We start from the raw sequence: 15237 nt of genomic DNA, 5'->3' as shown, positions 1-15237 counted from the left end.
GGCTGCCCTGTCCCACACCCCATGAGCCCCACAGTGCTGGGTAACTGGCCCGTGAGGCTCCCTAGCACCAGAGCCCTTGCAGGGGAGAGGTGGCCCTCAGGGCCTAGAGCAGAGGGTGGGGTATCCTGGAGAGCCAGAGGGTTGGCCTGAGAGAGGGGCCCAGAGAGGGGTCAGCACTTCTGTGGAGTAAGGAGGCTGTTGGTACAGGGAAGGGGGTGGACCAAATACGTAAATATATTAAAGACAACAGAAATCAGCTTTCTCAATGTTGGAAGAGTAAGTTATGCCTATGGAAAGGCAGAGCTCTGGAGTGAACCCTGTGTGGGAATTGGAATCAGAAACTGTCAAAGTGAACTTGTGTTTTGCGATATACATCGGTAGATAGAGAATACAGACCTGGGTGAAAAGGAGCGTGTGTGTAACCATGTGTGTGCACACACACATCTTCCAGCCCTGTCCACTCGAGGCCCAACACCCAGGTCTCAGGCTAACCACCATTTTCTAATCGAAGGAACCAGAGTTCCAGGCCCCAAGCAGAAAAGGCAAGAACAAGAAAAAGCAGTGGTGTTGTGCTGAGGCTAGGGGAGCCTCTGCACTGAGTTCCCGCTGGCCAGTCGGGGCAATCTGAAAGGCTTTCAGCCCGTTGGAGAAAACAGGAAATAATCAGTCTATAAAGATAGCCGTGAAAATTAAGTGATGGTTTGTTGAGGATGGAGATATGTCCACAGTTTCAAAGAAACTTCCCCCCAAATATGTATTAATTGCAAAGGGAAAATGACTGGCATTTCCCTTTGGCATAGGGGTGCCAGGATGCCCCATCTAATCCAGTGACCAAGTCAGCATCATCAGTTAAGGAACAAATCAGGGGCAGGTGAAGAAAGAAGTTCATACTTGGGTGTTCCTGCATAACCCAAGCCCAGCCACAGGCGCCTCTGTGACGGGCGTCCCACCAGGTAACTGAGCAGTGCTTTTCCAAAACCACAAGGTTGGGGAAGACAAGGCTGAAAAGTACTTGAGGCCGACGAGGCACCATGACCAAGCACACACGGGATTCTCAGCCCACCCTTGAATGGGTCTGAGGACCAGATGGCCGTGAAGGAGACAATGGTAAGTGGGAGGCGACCCTGTCGTTGGAAACACCCGCCCAAGTGTCCTGGGTGATACACTCTCAAACAGCTCGGGAAAAGCAGTGTGGCCTTGACTTGAAACATTTTTGTGGGCTTGAGATTGTTTCAAAAAGCATTTTTGAAAATAATGAGGATGGGGGTGCGATTTAAGTAATCAGTGGTCAGTGGAGGCCTCTGTGAGGAGAGAAGCTGGGACCCAGGGGATCCTGCAGCCCCTCCTCCAGGCAGGACACTCCACCTCCCTCTGTCCCAGGACTGCTCCTGGAGGCCCCTAAAGTCTATGATGTGCTCAGACAAGCTGGCTGCCAAAGCTGGCTGGACAGGCACAGGCCCCAGCTCCACCCAGGGCTTCTCTCAGGGATGGTCGGCTCTGTTCCTGGGGCCTCCTGGAAAGCCCAGGGGACCAGGCACCTGGGAAAGTCTGACAAGCTTGGAAATTTCCATGAAGAAAGTGGAAGCCATGTCCCAGAAACTGTGGGTCCCATGGGGCTGTGATGATGGCAGAACAGGACCCCCTCATCTGATCCCTGCCCCCAGCTTCTCCCAGCAGCAGGTCCAGAACAGCCCCACTAACTCCAGAGAGGGGTGCTCCCTGGTTGCTGGTCCCTGCCCCCCGAAGGCCTCTTCTGCTCCACACTCTGGAAGAGCAGTGCAGTCACAGGGGCTTCTGCTCCTGGGTTTGGGGCATCTGGAGGAAACATTGGTAGGAGACACACATGGGACTGAGGGGAAAATGAGGGCAAGTTTTGCTCTTTTTCTTTCCCTTTTTTCCTCTCTGGAATCCAGAGAGAAGTAAAATGAAGACTTGCTGAGTGGCGCAAAGGCAGACCAGCTTTTGCTGAGTTTAGGTGAAAATGAGAGAAGGGAGAGGTGGGGGCAGGGGGAGTTGGCAATTCTATAGCTTTGCACATTTCTCTCATTATTTTGCTTCTAAATCAGCCTCGCTGCTACTTTCTCTATTCAATAAAAGCCAAATGCAAGCCATGTCCTCTAATCTCTCCAACAGCAGCTCACTGCTGAGAAAATAATACAGATGTAACTTCCAGCATCATACACTTTCTTTTCCATTTATATGCAAATAGTGACCTTTCACCCAGGCTGTCTCAAAGAACTGTTTCCTTAAAAATGCAAATAGCATGTTGCAGGCAGTTACTGTGGCTGAGTCTTTCTTATATTATTATTATTATTTCTTTTAACTTTACCAAGCTGTAAAAACAACAGCTAAACTGCTCTGCAGTAATAATGACTTTCCAAACCAAATCATAGGATGGCTCTCCAGGCAGCCTGTCATCCCTAGCTGCCGATGGGGAGGGTGTGCCCAGCCCAGGGCAGGCAGTGTGCCGGAGGGATGCCGAAAGTGTCACACTGATCCATCCCGGGGCGCCTGGGAGAGTCCAGTTGTGGGACCAGCATCACCCTCAGGCCGGGCACCAGGACCCAGGCGGCAGCAAGCAAACCAATCCACACTCTGCTCCACGCAGACAGGTGGGATTTTCCTTCTGGGGCAAGAACAGCCTCAGCTCCAGGTGGGTGCAACCCTGTGACCCCAGTCCGGCACATTCACCCCACATCCAGGACAAGGAGCCCGGAAAGGAGAACTCTAGAAATAGGTGGCTCCCAAGAGCCCACCCAGGGCAACAGGAAGAGAAGCCAGGGAGGGGGAAATGGACACAGCTTCAGGCACTGGGCTGGGGGCTCCCCCTGCTCCCCTGACCATCTCCACTGACCAGGCCAGGCCACAAAAGACATCCACTCTGTCAGCCACACCTGCCCACCAGCCCACCTCCGTCTGTGGCTGCTGCCTCCCAGGGCTGCCTGAGGCCTGACCCACCCACAGTGCTCAGGAAGGGAGGGAAGGTAGCCAGGCTGACCCATGGCCCTGCCTCACTGGGCCACCATCAGAGACCCTTTTTCAGATCAGGCACAACTAGACTTGCTTGCCTGAATCCCGGGGTACAGATGGGGGAGAACACAGAGAAAACAAAGGCAGTAAGAAGGGGCTGCGATGGAAACAGGCCTGGTCCAACAGGTATTCCAGATGCAGGATGAGAGTTAAGAGGCTGGGCACAGTGGCTCACGCCTGTGATCCCAGCACTTTGGGAGGCCAAGATGGCTGGATCACTTGAGGTCAGGAGTTCAAGACCAGCCTGGCCAACATGATGAAACCCCGTCTCTACTAAAGATACAAAAATTAGCCAGGTGAGGTGGCGCATGCCTGTAATCCCAGCTACTCGGAGGCCGAGGCGCAGAATTACTAAAACCAGTAGGCGGAGGTTGCAATGAGCCGAGACACTGCACTCCAGCCTGGGCAACAGCCCGAGACCCCATCTTTAAAAAAAGATAAAAAGAGGGTATGGCCAGAGCCAGCAGGGCTGGGTTTGGGGGCGTCCTCCCCATGGATCTTTGGGAACTCCCCAGAAGACACGCTGGCTTTGCATGGTCAAGGGGGCCTGCTCTGGAATTCTGCTCCAGCACTTTGGTTCCTCAGTCCCAGAAATTGCTCTTAGAACCGTTCAGCTTTCCAGCCCAAGAAGAGAAGCAATGGCCATCTCCTTCTTCCTTAAAACCTCATTTTGGGCCGGGCGCGGTGGCTCAAGCCTGTAATCCCAGCACTTTGGGAGGCCAAGGCGGGTGGATCACGAGGTCAAGAGATCGAGCCCATCCTGGTCAACATGGTGAAACTCTGTCTCTACTAAAAATACAAAAACTTAGCTGGGCATGGTGGTGCGTGCCTGTAGTCCCAGCTAGTCAGGAGGCTGAGGCAGGAGAATTGCCTGAACCAAGGAGATGGAGGTTGCAGTGAGCCAAGGTCGTGCCATTGCACTCCAGCCTGGGTAACAAGAGCGAAACTCCGTCTCAAAAAAAAAAAAAAAAAAAAGAACACATTTTATTGAGGCCTTGAAGAGAAAATTATTCCACTAGGAAAGGCATCCCACATTCTCTTTCAGGTCTGTCCATGCCCTGGCTCATCCCCAGTTCAGAAGAGAGAGGGCTCGAGGGAAGATCCCCAGGCCTCAGAGCCCTTGGGGATTATGGCTTTGACAGCCGCTCCCTTTTCCTTCTCTAACCCCAGGCTCTCTCACTGCAGGACCCCTACCTAAATTCCTGCTTGGCTAGGGTGAGCCCAGGCAGCTCCTCTCTGGTGGGTTTGACGGAAGCCCCAGCTCCAGGGCTCAGAGCAGCCCCCTGTGCTGCTTTTCAGACTTAGAAAAATTGTGGGGGATGGGGCAATGTGTATGCTAATTTCCCAACCTGGATGGACAGTGGTCAGTACACAAGAGCCAAAACAGAACAGCATTTGGGGAAAACACAAACACTTTACAGACCCCAGAGGTGGCCTGGCCTCTTAGGGAGTGGGCAGGAAGTAGGTGCCCAGAAGGAGGGGCTGGCAGGGGAGAGCTCACCAGGTCCAAGACCCTCAGAGGGCTCTCCTGGAAGAGGAATTGGACTCTCTTTTTTTTTTGAGATGGAGTTTCACTCTTGTTACCCAGGCTGGAGTGCAATGGCACGATCTCGGCTCACCGAAACCTCTGCCTCCTGGGTTCAGGCAATTCTCCTGCCTCAGCCTCCTGAGTAGCTGGGATTACAGGCACGTGCCACCATGCCCAGCTAATTTTTTGTATTTTTAGTAGAGACGGGGTTTCACCATGTTGACCAGGATGGTCTCAATCTCTTGACCTCGTGATCCACCCACCTCGGCCTCCCAAAGTGCTGGGATTACAGGCTTGAGCCACCACGCCCGGTCTGGACTCTAAATCTTACATCAAAGTGGGTTTGGGTTCCTCCACATGCCAGAGGTGTAGGGGGTCAGCCAAGCCTGAAGGCTGAGACCCTGGAGATGGAGGGAGCTCCATCCACATCCAGTAGCAGGTTCTGACTTAGAAGCTGCAGGTGCGATTTGCAGCCAGACAAGCCCAGGCCACCAGTGTGGATGATGTGTGATAACCAGTGTGATGGTGCTCACAGGGAAGAGGGGCAGGGCCCCAAGACAGGCTCCAGGCAGCCTTCTAGAGGATTACTTCCCTGATGCCATTCAGTAACAAACCCACTTTGTTTTTCCCATCTGGCTGGTGCACCTAGGAAGCAGACTCCCTACCTACAGGACTTACTGCCAGATGAGGGAAAGCAGCAAGCTCACAGCGCCTCTTAACTCTTAAAAACTGGGCAAATTAGGCCAGGCATGGTAGCTCACACCTGTAATCCCAGCACTTTGGGAGGCCAAGGCAGGCAGATCATCTGAGGTCAGGAGTTCAAGACTAGCCTGACCGTGGCAAAAACCCATCTCTACTTAAAAAATACAGAATTAGCCCGGGAATAGTGGCATGTACCTGCAATCCCAGATACTCCAGAGGCTGAGGCAGGAGAATCGCCTGAACCCACAGGCAGAGGTTGCAGTGAGCTGAGATCACCCCACTGCACTCCACCTGGGTGACAGAGCAAGACTCCATCTGAAAAAATAAAATATAATTGGACACATTTGTCTGTGTGTGTCATGGGGAGGGAACCAACACTTCACAGCGGACCCACTTTGATGCATCAGTGACATGGCTGGGTCACAACTCACCAAGGCTAGGGTTGGGCATGGCCTTTGCAGAAATAAAACAAGGTAGCACAAAACTCTAAATAACCTGTTCAAAATCAGACCACTTTTTAAAAGTGACTGTAAGAGGTACCTCTGTAATGTGCATTCATAGTCCAACATTTTATCTGGGTGGACATTATCTCAAATAACCAGAAGGCAGGGCTCAACCTCAAGGAGGAGCAGATGCTGCAGGAAAATTCAGAACTCCACAGCTGAGCATTTAAGTAGCTTTTCCTCCCACCACAAGTATCCTTCCAACCTCAAAGCCAAAACTAGATCCTTTCCTGGTCCAGATCAGCTTTGAAAACTCCACACATTGTGTTGACAAGGGGACCCCAGGCAAGCACATGCATTTGTGCCAGAGCCAGACTGGGGGGCCCCATCGGGTCCCGGTCCTAGACTTGGGGTGTCCCCCCGGGCCCAGTAGGTCCTAGACTTGGGGTGCCCCCTCGGGCCCAGCAGGTCCTAGACTTGGGGTATCCCCTCGGGCCCAGCAGGTCCTAGACTTGGGGTATCCCCTCGGGTCCAGCAGGTCCTAGACTTGGGGTGCCCCCCTGGGCCCAGTAGGTCCTAGATTTGGGGTGCCTCTTGGGCCCAGCATGTCCTAGACTTGGGGTACCCCCAGGCCCAGCATGTCCTAGACTTGGGGTGCCCCCCAGGCCCAGCAGGCCTTGGAGCCGGTTGCCTGCAGGCTTTCCTGGAAGGCAAGCGGGGACACCCATCACTCTGATGCAATGTCACAGCAGCGCTGCTGAGAGAGGGATTTCAAATGTGAGACACATGAGAGTAAACGTAGGTAAAGAACCCGGGGCGGCATCTGCACGAAGCCTTGAACGAGAAGCAAAGCTCCAGCAGCGGGAGATGGAGGGAGATAGGGAGGTGTGCTCCGGGATCTTGGGCAACAACCCACTTTGGGATGCAGAAAAAGGTTGGAGGGAAAGCTGGGGACAGGACCTAGGTGCCTCCCAGGCTGAAAGGAAGAGACATGAGAGCAGTAAGGGTCACCCTGTGGTCTGCAGGCAGCCTCCACGGCAGTCTGGGACACTGGGCAGGAAGGCTGGGTGGGGCTGGGTGGGACTGAGACGGGGGCTGTCCTGGAAACAGTTCAGATTCGAGCTACACCACTCACCTGGGAAGCTAATTTGCCTCCCAGCCTCAGTGTCCAGCACAGAACACATTAACGAGAATTAAACGAGTTAGCACAGTCCCAATGATTAAAATAACACTGTCAAATGTGTTTATTTGCCCCTTGCTACCTAAGTCATATTTATTGTTCCATTTCATAAAGGCCCAGTCTCAATGAAAATAATGTTAAATATAGTAAGTCATCCCAATTTCAAATCCATTTTTCCCTAAACAAAACTTCGGTGAGGGCAGAATGAGCACAATTCCAGGTGCTGACGAATGACTGACAAACCAAGTGTTCAGTTGGCAGCAACTGGGCAGGGTTTGAACCACCCACACCTGGGATCCGTAGGACAGCTGACGCCTTGGAAACTCAGAGCCGAGAGGGAACTTGTCCCCCAGCTCTGAGTATTGTAAAGAGTGGGCAGCACCTCCAGTTAGGAGCCACTTGGGCTGCCCACAGAGCATGACTGCTAAAGACTTTTGATTTTCAGAACTCAAAAAAACCCTGTAGGTGTAAAAACCCAAGTGCTTTGACAAGTTCCTCAGCACGATGCACAGGGGAACCGGGGATGCACCATGGGTCTGGCTCACTGTGAGACTACGCCAGGCACCTGCTGCTGTCAGTTTGCTGTCCAAGAGTCTCAGGGATCTTCTAGAGCCTTCTAAAGCAGGCCCTGGAGCATAATGCAGCACCTAAGCTCCCGCTCTCCTCCCACTCAGGCTAGGCAGGTCAGCCACTGGCAGCTCAGTGGTCCCTGAGCTGGGAGACCTGGAGGGGCCCCCAGGACCAGGTGAGAGGCTCCACCTGCCCTGACCCAGGGCCCCTCTTCTCACACTCCTCTTCTGGTGTGTGGATTGCAGGCAGCAAAATGGGAAAAAAGAAGAGGACCCAGATGGCTGCTGCCCGAGCCCTCAGACCAATGTTGAACACGATGGAGGTGTGAAGCCAGGCGTGAGAGAGAGGTGGGGCCCAGCAAGCTCATCTGTCAGCAGCTCAGGCCATATGGTGCCTCCACTTTTCCTCCCCAGCGTCTACATCCCAAGTGCTCACCCCCACCTTGCCTGGTCACTCTGACATATGCAGAGTGCTGCAGCCTACTTCCTGAGGGCTACCCCACCTGCACCTTCCTGGTACAGGCCATGCTCCCCGGCCACAGTCCGAAATAAACCCTGAGGCACAGCAAACATATCCTACAACTCCATGCAACTCCAGGGAAAACCACACATTCGGTAGCCTGAGCACACAGTCACCCTCTTGAAGGTAGGGCTGCTGAGTAGAGGCTTCTGGTGCTGCAGGACGAGGGATGGGAGTAGGGCCACAGACACCCACACCTGTGTCAACAACCTCACTCCTCTGCAAGGCCTGATTGCTAATCCTAGCCAAGGCAGATGTGCTCAGCCAGGGCAGATTAAAGCATCCTCTGAGTTAATTTCATTCCCAATTAAAACACTTAATATTTGCACTTAAAAAATTTAAAGTGCAAATTGTAAAATGAGAAAAAGGATGAAGTGATGGGTGAAACCAATCTTCCCACAAGGAAAGTGCCTCATGCCATTACCCGTGGGGAGAAGAGACCATATTTGTATCAGGCTGGTTCCTCAACACTGAAGATAAAAAGGGAGACATTTCCAAACTACACTTCCACTGGCAGGTATTTATTAATCATTCTCTCTGAATCAGGCTCAGTGGAAGCCTGAGATCAAAAACATTTTAATTCAGGTGAAATTCCTCTTGCTCATTTTTGTTTTGAGTATTTTAAAGTGGCGTTTGGGGAGATTTTGTCTGAAAGACAGAAAAAGTGCTGGGAACCTCAAGAGGCCATGAACGCACATCCCACCCTGAGGCCCCGCAGATGTTCTGGGCTGGGCAGTGGCTGCCCCTGGGGGCTGTCCTGAAGCAGGGAGGGGTTCTATGGTCTCCCAGGAGCAGAAAACCCACGGCACAGCAGCCCAGCAGCCGCACAGCAGCCCAGCAGCCACACAGCAGCCCAGCAGCCACTGCTCTCTTCCCACAGCACAGCAGCCCAGCAGCCACCGCTCTCTTCCCACGGCACAGCGGCACAGCGACCACCGCTCTCTTCCCTCCTGGGAAACACTGTGTTTCTGGGTCTGACTAATCTAATGATGCTGGTTCCCAAAGACCATTTTCCAGTAAACTCACACAACAAAATTCCTGTTAAAATTATGTCTGTAGACAACTAACTTCTGGTTTATTCATGAGTGAGTTCACAAGGTAAAGGCAGAGGGGGAGGATCTAAGATGAGGAGGATGGGAGAGAGGAAGAAAGAAAAGCCCCCAGCTCCCCGCAGGTTTCTCTCTGGCCCAGGTTTCTGCAAGAGAAGAGGCAACAAAAGAGGGACTCTGAGATGCCTCTTCCAGCATCAGGACAGGCAGATCATCTGCTCTCCAAGATGCCTGAGTAACATGAAGTCTAGCTGACCGTCCAGTGCCCTGCCGGCTCGCAGATCAGGTGACCGCCAGCAGCCCCCACCCACCCCACAGCTAACCCCTGACCCCGATCCACCAGCTGGCTCCGTTCTCTACCTCCTTATCCACTCCAGGCCCGGTGCTGATTAAAGCATTATGGTTGTTCCTGGTCTCATCCCTACCCTGAGTCCTGACAGAGGGATTGGGTGGCCCCAATCCCTGATCAGTCTTTTCCAAAGTAGACGTGCCTTTTGCACCGAGTCCATCCAGGAAAAGCTCAGCCTCCACCAGCCTGCCCATCACCCTGAGCAGCTGCTGGAGGCCCCGGGAAGCTCTCTGGCACTTTGTCAGTCTTCAGGAACCTCTCCTGCTCTCTCTGCTAACTGGCATTTCCAAATGGCCCAGCCATCACTAGACTGAGCAGGAGGAAGGAGGTTAGTCAGGCTCTGACCCCCATCTCCCCAATGCAGAGTGGTGGGTCTGCTCTGCCCCCCATACCACCACAAATGTCATTGTCTGCACATTCAGTGACCCCAGGCCCGGGCGGAGGCAGGGCTGGGGGGGCTGGGTCTCTGGGCAGCACCAGGGAGAGCGCCCACAACGTCCACGTAGGGGACAGGCCAAGCTCCAGCCAATCCAGGCTGACTGCGGAGCCAGCACTGCCTTGGTCAGCTGCCAGAGCTGCCCAGCGTGCATGCCAGTGCCCGCATACCCTCTGCCAGCCTCTCCCTGACATCTCTGGGCACTAAGAGAGATTCAAAGTAGAAGCTACTGCAACCCCCAGACCAGAGCAACTTCGCATCCCACATGGCTAGAAAGGGTCATCTCAGAGTTTTTCCCCACTCATGCACCAGGAGCATTCAAGGCAGTGGGTGACCACTGCCTTTGCCAGAATCTTCCAAGAGGGGTCAGAGCATTGGCACTGAACAATTGAGGCTACCTCGAGATCTGTGAGCAATGACTGAGGGTCACACAGCCCACTGAGTGGCACTTTAGACAGAAGCAGCCCCCTGCCTTGGGTAAGCTCCCAGGCCCTCTTCAGGGATTCATAGCCCAAAGGGGTCAGAGCTCAGGCTGTTCCTGAGTGGAAAGGCCTCTTTGTCTAACTCTCTGTAGCTCCTGCTCAGGCTCCTGGATCAGCAAGCACCCTGTGAAGTTCAGCACTGACCAGGTGCCCAGGGGGCAGGAGAACCCTGTGGGAGTCTCAGTCTCTACAGGACAGAAGAGTTCATAAAGCTGACTCTTTCTCTTTGAAAACAAACTGCCCTCTAAGCCCTGACCCAGCCTCCTCTGCACAAGGAACAGCTACCCAGGGAGACAGGGCAGGGTAGCAGCGCCCTGGCTGGTACCACTGGACCCCAATCCCTGCTCTCTTACTCTTTTGTTTACCGTTAATTAACAAGGCCATATGGAAGGAGGTGATAATCACAGTCAAGGACCAATGGGAGGGGAGCCCTGGGTGGCAGTCGGCCTGGGGGCCAAGGGGAGCCTCCCTTAGTCAGCCCTGGGTGAGGACACAGCACCCCACTCCCCAGGCCAGAGTGCAGCCAGGGCAGGCTCTGTCAGCACCTCAGAGGAGACAGAGCCAGAGCACACCCCTCAGCACCAAGTGAGCCCCCAAGTCTGCCCCAACATCCCTCCCACCTTTTGTGCACTAAGCCACTGGTGTTAGAAGTGTCCTCGGGTTTCTGTGATTTTAAAAAAAAAAACAACTACAAGGGCAAAATTCTCCACCTCCCTCTCCCAAAAGGATAATTATAATCATCGCTGTCATTATCATCATTATAGTGACAGTGTCGATGCCCACGACCAAACCCACATGCAGCCACAGAACCCCCCCCGCCACCGCAGATGTTTTGTTTCCAAAATTAAAAACCAACTTTACCAGCCAATGGTGTCCATTGATTCAAAGGTGCTGCTGAGACAAGAAAAGCCCTGGGTGGTTCAGAAGGAGCAGTGAGAACCCACCCCTCCAACACAAAGCCACCAGCACTTGTTTATTTTCCTGGTTTGTGAAGAAGAAAGTGAATTCAATGGACAGAACCAAAGTCCACGGCCCCAGAACTGCAGACAACGGCATGAAGGTGTTCATCGCTTACACCAACTTCTTAGCTAACCCTGATTTCTAGTTTTAAATATAAAATTCCAGTTACACTACCACCATACACAACCACACTCCACAACCCCACGGACACGTAAGGAGAAAAGGGGCTGAGAGGAGCGGCCGATATTTACTTCTGTACATCTATCCACAGACACATGCACCCTCAATATTGATCCTCAAGTTTAGAAACACATGACATGCAGACAAAATGCTCACGTGAGCACCTCTACTCAGTACCTTGGGTGGGGGGTCACACATGACATGCCCCAGACTCTGAGACCCTACTTCAGAGAGATCTTCTGTTTACGGGGCCAGTGCTTTCCCCAGGTACAGAGCTGCTGGGTCCAAGGGCCACAGACACATCCGTTGTTCCTCTTCCAGAAATGCGCATAAAGTTTCTCGTCTCAAGCTGCACTCCCCTCCACGAATGTCTCCTCTGTCAGACGCACAACATGTCCCCTGGAATCTCAGAGGAGCAGGAACAACAGAGAGACCAGAGGAAAACAGCACACGGCAGGCCAGGGAGGAGAAGAAAGCATCAGTCCTCCTGAGCAGTTTCAAAAAGCCACCCTCAGACCTGCCTTTCCTGCAAAGAGAGCCTTCATCTTAGAAATTAACTCTGCCCTCGCGCCCTCTCCCTGTCTCTGTCCAAGAGGAAAAGCCAGGCATTGGGTATCTGCCTTTGTCAGAAAGAACATAACATTGACTTACCTTTCCCCACAGCTATTGTCTGTCCTCTTTCAAAATGACATCACGGAAAGCAATCATGAAATTTACATGGGGGGTGCAGGGTGGACTGGGGGAGGAGAGGGAAGGCAGCTGCCTCCCTTACACGGTCACATGTGGGGAAGCCTGCGTGCGGGTTTCAATTAAATATCTTCTCCCCTTAGTGTGCGAACTCCTAAGCCAGCTAAAGGCGACGTCTCATTTACTTAATGACTGCTCTCATTAGCAGCGGTGGCACGGGCTGGCGGAGGAGGCTCCTTTGTAAATACGCTACCCATGAACCCTTGGGGCTCCAATATATCTGTTTACTCTCTGAGGTGAAATAAATTTACAGTATAGCATCAGAAAGATGGATCTGGTGAATTGGGGGTGAGAGGTGTCCGAGGCCAGCAGAGAACTGTCCCCTGCTTGGAGGCTCGGCCAACAGAAGGTGCCTACATTTGTCCACATTGATTCATAATCAATGTGCAGCACAACTGAGTTTTTTTTTTTAAATGCAAAACACACGAAAGGGCAGAGAGTATTACAACCACCACATTCACCCCCCTCTGCTTTCTCTGCCAGTGGTTCAGTCCAATAATTCCTAATAGCAGCAACCGGAATGACAGATGCCCTGGGTTAGCATGGCTACAGCGAAAGTACTTTACAATATTTATTGGTGGTTAGGAATATGACCTTCCATCATAAAGAACGGGCTGCAGAATTTATTACTCAAATGAACAAGGAATATTACATATTGGCTCATCTGCATATTCAAGTACCCATGACATAAATGGATATGTATTTTTTTAACTGCATAAAAGGTAACTATAGCCACAGACCAACAAATAAAGTCATGCACACAAAGAATAGATCAGCAAAAGACATTTTTCTGTTATCACATGTTCCCTTTCACTTTAATTTTTACAATAATAAAACCTTCCCAAAGAGAACTCAGGGATCCCTGGGGCATGGGTAACCCACCCCTAAAAACACTAAGTCTACTCCGACTAGAGGGAAGAACACTGCCCAAGTTTTCTACTCTTTTTCTGATTCTTTTACAAACTGCCTGAAGAAGCTATCCAATGAAAATGAAGATAAAAATCCGTAACACACACAATGGACGTGCCCACCCACTCTTTATGCAACCTGACTGTCTGCCTTCTCATCTGCCAGTTTGTGATTTTTTGCCTGACATTCAGGGATAAATGTAGGAATTTCCTCAGTACAAGTAATCGAGAGCCAGAGTATTATTCTTGTTTGCGGCCCAAATCTCCTTCTTGTACTAATAAATCAGGCAAACAGTTGTCCATTATCATATCAGGATGTCAAAAACTAAACTGAAACCTAAGGATGAAAAGTGAATGTGAGACACCTGCAGAGATGCTACCATCAGGGGCCAGCTGGAGAACCAGCAAAACTCTCATCTCAGGAGTTAAATGCAGAGATTGCAACAGACAGTAAACATCATTTCTTGGTAAATTATGCAAGAACACAATTAACCCCAACTTAATTGGCGCTAAAGGGCCCAGGCCACCAAAAGTGTAAATGAGACAGAACTGAAATATTCTGCTTTCTCCACGACAGCAGGTTTGAAAATCTTAGTGGCTTATTTTTAACATGCAGTTAGTGCTTTACATATTACATACAAATCAATGAGCTTCACCCCAAAGGCAAGTATCTTAGATTCTTCTACACACACATTATCCTCAACAAATAAAACACAAAATGCACATAGAGCTATTGTTTAGATTGAGCACAAGGAAATTAATGCAGGCCTGCACTGGTCAAACTGAGGATGAAATATTAATTAGTCAAATGAGAACAGTTTGAGGTTTCCACAATGACTGCCTGCCATTTTTTAATTCTTTCATAAACTTATATCCATTAGCATAAAAGGACACATTCAGCTGAGCGATCTCCTGAAAAACCATTTCTATCTCCTCTGGACATACTGTGCTAGGATGTTTTACATCCCAAACCTTCGGCATTCAGAAATTCTATTAAACTCTTATCGGCAGGCTGCAGGCTCCGGGCAGGCTTGCAGGCCATTGTTCCATGATGGAGATAGAATCAAAGGGAGGGCCACTGCTGAATCAGCCTTATTTCCCAACAACACCCAAGGTTTCATGAAAGTGACTTAATTCAGACATGCAATAGTCAGGCCTAAGAAACCACCACGAAGCAGAGGTGGCATCAGGGAGAAACCAACATGTGCAGCGTGGCTTCGTGGGCGCAAGAGGGTTTTTCAGGGAATAGAGATGATGTCGGTGAAAACTTGAGTCCCCGGCACTTCTCACGTCCCCTTTTGAACAGTCAGTTGCAGACCTCCTGAGGTGTCGCGCTCTGGGGTCGGGAATGGACCCCCAGACCTTCTGTGGGGCTGCTCAGGAAGAGCCTGCAGAATGTGCCTGGAAACTTAAAATTGGTGCCGGCGGGCAGGACCCAGAGAGCCCGGGTGCTCTCACTGGGAGGTTAAAGTGGTATGAGCAGTTTCAGAAGATGAGTTGTGAGGAGTAAAGGTTCGAACTCTTTAGCTGACACGGCCAAGAGAACAAAGGAGTCCAGGGGAAAGAGCAGGGCAGAGAGGGGGCTGCCAACACGTTTTTCAGGTTGGGCTGCCGCCCTTCAGCCCTGTGAAGGAGCCTGAGCGGTGGGTGGATCCGAGGTCTGATCAGCACTTCGGACAGCGCTCTCCCCCCAGAGCGCCTCTTTGTTCTCAGCGCAGGGAAGTCTGTGAGTTGGCACTCCAGGCTGCAGGCTGAGACGGAGAATTCCAAACCCAAGGCTCCCAACCCCAGCAGACCCCTGCTAGGATGTTTTACAGCCCAAACCAGCGGGAATGTTGGTCTGTGACAACAGCAAGGTATAATCTTAAACTTTTTTCTTAGAGAGGGTGGAAATGTGTCAGGAATTTTTGAAATTATAAAATATTTTCTCTTCCATAACTAGGCATGGCGCACATTGTTTCTTTGGGTTTTAGTTCATAGAAATCTGTGGGAAAGTCACATGTGACTTTTTAATAAATGTTGGGAAAGATACACCAGGAAATAACTCCTGAGGACTGGCAGGTCCTCAGACTCCACACGGGAGGGAAGGGGCAGATTTGCAAAACCAAACTTGCTGCAGCCGCACTCACTAGAAGTGCTTTGTGTGAGTGGGGA

The 15237-nt window shown here is 51.5% G+C and overlaps 1 protein-coding gene across 15 annotated transcripts in view; it reads right to left on the bottom strand.

Annotated features, from left to right (window-relative positions):
- The window catches only part of MYT1 (myelin transcription factor 1), an 80753-nt gene extending 68388 nt beyond the window's left edge, over positions 1-12365 (bottom strand). For 8 of the 15 annotated variants that reach the window (XM_035299171.3, XM_078372201.1, XM_078372202.1 and 5 more), the window contains exon 1: positions 12080-12365. The gene's annotated coding sequence lies outside the window, so the exon portion shown is untranslated. Of the gene's footprint in view, positions 1-11149; positions 11231-11605; positions 11955-12079 lie in introns of those variants that run through there. The other 7 variants (XM_078372200.1, XM_078372207.1, XM_078372211.1 and 4 more) reach the window with 4 other exon arrangements.
- Positions 12366-15237: the final 2872 nt, after the last annotated feature.

The sequence above is a fragment of the Callithrix jacchus genome, chromosome 5 (assembly GCF_049354715.1).
Source record: "Callithrix jacchus isolate 240 chromosome 5, calJac240_pri, whole genome shotgun sequence".
Classification (NCBI taxonomy): domain Eukaryota; kingdom Metazoa; phylum Chordata; class Mammalia; order Primates; family Cebidae; genus Callithrix; species Callithrix jacchus.
Note: the sequence above shows the minus strand (reverse complement) of the source record. Positions and strands in the feature narration are given on the sequence as shown.